Raw genomic sequence first — 4,943 nt, 5'->3', positions numbered from 1 at the left:
CCCCTGACGGTGGTGGTGACGGTTACGAGATACAAAATTTGAGACCTCTTAAATTAGTTTAAAGTGGCAGCTGACCCAGTAACTAAAGCTTAGCTACACAAGGCCTTTCTACCTTTTTGGATAGGTAAACGTGAATGTTGCCATCCAGGGGCAGGAAGAGGCTATCGGTGAACAGGAAGATCTGGACCAGACCGAAATGACTGCTCCCAGTCTAACCACTATCCAAATTAACTTGCTTCACAGCAAAGGCGCATCTCCAGTTTTGCAGAAGAGCATGGCTGCGCGGCACATAGGTAACTCACTAATCTAGGAGCCCTGGTTAATTCAAGAGACCATAAGGGGTCTGGGGGGGGGGGGCTGATTTTTTTACAGAATCCCCAATGCACCCAATCCAAGGGCTTGTATACTTGCGAAGGAAGTCAACGTCATTCCGCTGCTTGAGCTATGTTTTAGAGACCTGATGGTGATAGTCACAGATTTTAAAGAAATAGGAAGGATAGTCATGGGATCGGCTTACTTTCCATATGACAGCGATACTAATCCACCAGTGGAGGTACGTACACTGGTAGAATACTGCAAGGTAAGGGGTCTTTCTCTTCTGTTGTGGTGCGATCACTCTCTGCACCGGTAGTTTTACAGACAACATCAAGAAGTGGAGAGGCTCAGATGAACCCACTCTCTCAGATCACTCCCAGGCAGAGTTCGTATTGGAATCCGCTGTAACCATCGGCCCTAAATGGGCCAGAAATCCAAGAAGAACGGACTGTAGGTCGGTTTTCCACAGAACTAAGAAGTGCACTTTCAGGGGTGCCCAGGTCAATTAGAGACGTGGATACCCTGGAGATGGCGGCCGAGATTTTCACGGAAGCCATCAAATCTACTTATAAAAGTAATTGTCAACCTTCAAAGGTCCAAAATTTGGAGAAACAAACTGATGGAATGTGAAACTCGAAGAACTTCGCAGGCAAACCAAAGAGAGGTTCAGACGTGCCAATTCTGGCAAAACGAGGGAACTATGGACTTCACTTACATCGATGAGGGATGAGTATAGGAGTGAAATACGTAAGACAAAGGGGGATACGAAGAGTCTGACGGGAATACCCTCATTTGCTTCTAATCTGGACCCGAAACGGTGGCTAGCTAACGAGATTGTTACCCAGCCAGCGTCAGGTGGGCCCTGAAGTCCTTCAGTCCTTACAAGTCTCCTGATCCAGATGGCATATATCCAGTCCTCTCACAGAGGGTGGGTGAGATCATCATTGGGCCGATTATGAGATTTGCTAGGGCTAGTCTGCCATTAGGTTATGTTCCGGCGGTATGGAGGGGTGCAAAAGTAGTCTTCATTCCGAAAGCAGGCCGGATCGGTTATACTTCAACCAAAGATTTCCGACCCTTTAGCCTCACACCTTGCCTACTGAAAACTGTGGAAAGATTCGTGTAAAGATATAGCCGCCATAAGAGCTTGTCAAGTAGTCCTCTTCACAAGCAACAACATGCCTATAAGGATGGTCACTTGACTGACACGGCCATAAGCACAGCAGTTAAACTAATTGATGGACAACTGAAGCAAAAAGGCCTCGCGATTGGAACCTTCATAGACATCGAAGGAGCCTTTAACTACACAACTGGAAGGGTGATCAGGGCGGCCATGATCACACACGGTGTGCCTACTGCAGTCGTAGAATGGACCTCGCATATATTGGCCAATAGGAATCTAATCACGACTAAGGTTGATACTACTTTATGTTGAACCGTTGACTCGAGATGTCCGCAGGGAGGTGTTTTATAATCCTCGCGATGGTGCCTTGTAGTGGATAAACTGCTTCATCTACTCACGAGTCAAGGCCACCATGTTATAGGCTATGCGGACGATATACTGGTTATCGTGCGCAGTCAGCATCTGGATGCGCTCTTTGGAGTAATGAAGCAAGCACTGAGAATAGTAGATTCAAGGTATAAGGGGACTGGACTATCAGTCAATCCGAGTAAGATGGATGCAGTTATATTCACCAGAAGGTACAAGTGGGGAAATAACTAATACATTGAAATTGTCTGGACAAAAACGGGAAATCAAAGGGCAAGCCAAATATCTGGGAGTCATTATTGATAAGAAGCTGTCATGGAACGAGCACCTAGAAAACAAGTGCAAGAAGCTAGTAGCGACTCTTTGACTCTGTAGAAGAGCCATAGGGAACAGTTGGGGTTTGAAAGCAGACTTAACTATGTGGAGTTGCCTGGTGGAGCAGAGTCGAATTGTCTACTGTGAAGTCCCGACTGGAAAGGATCAGGGGACTGATGCTGAGGGGTATCACTGGTTCCTCGAAGTAGACACTCACGATGGCCCTGGGGCACTAATAGTTTCGGAGCTCCTCCATCTCACCATAAAGGCCGTGACTGCGAAGGGGCCTGGAGATTAAATATGGTAACCGATAGCTAGCCTATCCACGAAAGAGGAATGGGCCAACAATGAGGCACACCTGCCCAGTGATGGAGACAGCTATTTTATAGATGTTTGCAGGCAAAAGGAGAACGCTGGAGCAGGTGTATATCGTAGAAGGAACGAAATAAGCTTCACAATTGCGATGGGATCCTACGCAACAGTCCTGCAATCTGAGATTATGCCCTTGCTCCAGTGCGCCTATGATGCAATGGAGCATGGCGATAAAAGAAAAATTTGCATCTGCTCAGACATCAGGGCTGCTATCCTGGCCCTGCATGGAACAACGACCACGTCGCTACTAGTATGGGAGTGCTTTAAGGCACTGAATAAGCTAGCGACAGAAGACCGTGTCTCTCTGCTCTGGATCCCTAGACACAGTGGCTTTAGTGGAAATTGTATATCGGACAAGCTAGCAGCAAAGGAAAATTTTACTGGACCTGAGCCAGTTGAAGGGAATTCCCGTAGGCTAGTCACTGTATATATTAACAGTTGGCTGACCGAGGAACATCAGAAGGAGTGGGGTTTGCTCTCTGGATGCAGGTAGGCTAAAACACTCTTGGGCTCAAAGCTAAACCGTCATCGAGCAAAGGAAATACTTAAGCTCGGGAGGAATGAAGTAAAAGTCCTAACAGAAATGCTTATAAAACATGGAAACCTCCGGTACCACAGATATCAGATAGGGCTTGAAGAAAGTCCCCTCTGCCGTCTGTGCGGAAAGGATAATGAGACTTCTATCCATATTCTCTTTTACTGCCCTGCGATTGCGGGGAAACGTGTAACAAACACAGGCATTTACTGCATCAATGAGTCTAAAATACCAGCCAACAGCGTAACTGCGGTCCTTTCCATATGGAGAGGGCTTTGGGGCCATGCTTAAGCCTTATAAGGGGACGCAATGTGATCACCCAAGCGTTAGGGGCTGTCACGGTCTCAACCCAGAATATTAATGATAATAATATTAAAATAAAATTCTAGAATTCAGAATTCATATGAACGCCGTTGTGTAAACCTGTATTTATAAATTAATTGATGAGTTACCCAACTTTAATTGGACAATCATAAACTTTTTGATACCAGTAAATCATTCATTATCAATTTTTTAATTTCCTCGCCTAATTTAATTTAATTGAATTAATTAATTTAAGGCATTCAGGTGCACACATGTAACAATAATTAGTATTGTTGCCATCAAATCTATTCAGAGTACTTAAGTCTATTTCTAAATACCTAATACTCCCTTCAGCGTTTCTTTTTTGCATTATTTACTCCTTAAAATCAACCCCTGACGGTGTTGTGTGACAACTGTAGAGTCAGAACGGAGTTGATTGAAATAGATTCGGACTTGATAGATTCGGAGTTGATTTCAACTCTGCTTTTTTAACAGTGTATGTAAAGAAAGTAATATATTCATCGAGTGAGAGACTTATTTTAATGCCACCTTGCATGGTTACCCCGCTTTCTTCGCTCGCGTGGCAACTTGATTTTCATTGAGAATCTGCTAGATCCGCCATTCGGTTAATAATTTATTACTTCGCGATAGTTTTATTCATATTTATTGCCTATTTCATTAAATAACGCATAAACCACATTTTTGAATGCACACTGCCGTTAAAAATCTTCGGTATGATCGGCAAAAGTACTATTAAAAATCACTGCTGGTTTCGAAACGTGAATATTCGTTCAAAAATAAAGCGATAAACTTACAAAAAAACCATTAGAAAGATTAATAAATTTTCTATAATAATTAAAGAACACAACATGAGTTAAAAGTGAACCCTTTAACGGCCAAGCTTTGATGCCGCGACATTAAAAATTCTGAAATAATTCAGACATAATATGGTCCTTTTGGATCAATTTTGTCAAACAAAATTTTTCAATTTTTATAATTTTTTTGGTTTCTTTTGAGTGTATGATAACTCAAAACCACTTTACGAGATGCGAAATAGTTAATGTTGCTCAGCTACAACACTGGCTGTTGAAGGGTTAAGATCCAAAATCTGAGAAAACCTCGGCAATCACCGTTCTCGGGGTCGACAACAGTAATCGCAAACTGAAATCTGACATTTAAAGCTTCGATATTCCTAACCGTATCTCCAGAACCCGTGAAGTTTATAGTTATTATTACAAATAGAAAGCTGCAATTACTTTTACTTTGGCAAATTAAATATATTTTTCTATGAGTACGAAAATCATGGTATTATTATCTCTTTTATCGCGTATCCAGAATTCAAATATAATGTACGAATTTAGGGATAATCGAGGTTCGGTTAGAAAAGGTCGAATAGTGACTATGAAAATGCAGACTAATAGCTCTGATTGCAAGAAATCGTACGAATTATTGGCTCATTTGAGACAGCAACACTAAAATTTATACTATTAATCAGTACATTCAGTAGATATTTTACGAGGGTAGTTCAATAAGTCCTTAGAATGAAGTATAAAAACAATTTTTTTTTGGGTAAATTTTTTTTATTTTTCAACATAATCTCCTTGGAGCTCTATA

General features: G+C 42.1%; 1 protein-coding gene across 1 annotated transcript in view; it reads right to left on the bottom strand.

Moving 5' to 3' along the window:
- Positions 1–4,943, bottom strand: part of LOC117178298 (dachshund homolog 2) — a 1,316,001-nt gene that overhangs the window by 412,485 nt on the left and 898,573 nt on the right. The gene's annotated exons all lie outside the window — the stretch shown is intronic.

Source organism: Belonocnema kinseyi, chromosome 8 (assembly GCF_010883055.1).
Source record: "Belonocnema kinseyi isolate 2016_QV_RU_SX_M_011 chromosome 8, B_treatae_v1, whole genome shotgun sequence".
Classification (NCBI taxonomy): Eukaryota; Metazoa; Arthropoda; class Insecta; order Hymenoptera; family Cynipidae; genus Belonocnema; species Belonocnema kinseyi.
The sequence above is the reverse complement of the archived record's forward strand: the minus strand, read 5'-3'. Positions and strand labels throughout refer to the sequence as shown.